The following is a 340-nucleotide window of genomic DNA, read 5'->3' as shown; positions in this document are numbered from 1 at the left end:
GAGGGAGGGAGGGAGGGAGGGAGGGAGACAAGACGGTCATGGTTTTTATGTCTTTGCAATCCCTCTTGTTTCGGAGATCTTTTTATATTTGCTTTCCCTCCATGCTCCTTTCCTGGCTCCCGTGCACCCAGAACCAAAACCTTTCGGCCGACCTTTTCCCTACCCTTCCCTCCTTCCCTCCTTTCCTCCTTCTCTCCTTCCCTCCATCCCTCCTTCCCTTCCTCCTTGCCTCACCTTTCCTCCTTCACGTCCACGATCCCTTTCGTATAGGCGCGCGGATTCCTCCCCGAAGCGAATCCCCCCATCACCGCCCCATGCTCCTTGGCCCGCTGACGCTCCG

Source organism: Nannochloropsis gaditana (assembly GCF_000240725.1).
Source record: "Nannochloropsis gaditana CCMP526 unplaced genomic scaffold scaffold109, whole genome shotgun sequence".
Lineage (NCBI taxonomy): Eukaryota > Eustigmatophyceae > Eustigmatales > Monodopsidaceae > Microchloropsis > Microchloropsis gaditana.
Note: the sequence above shows the minus strand (reverse complement) of the source record.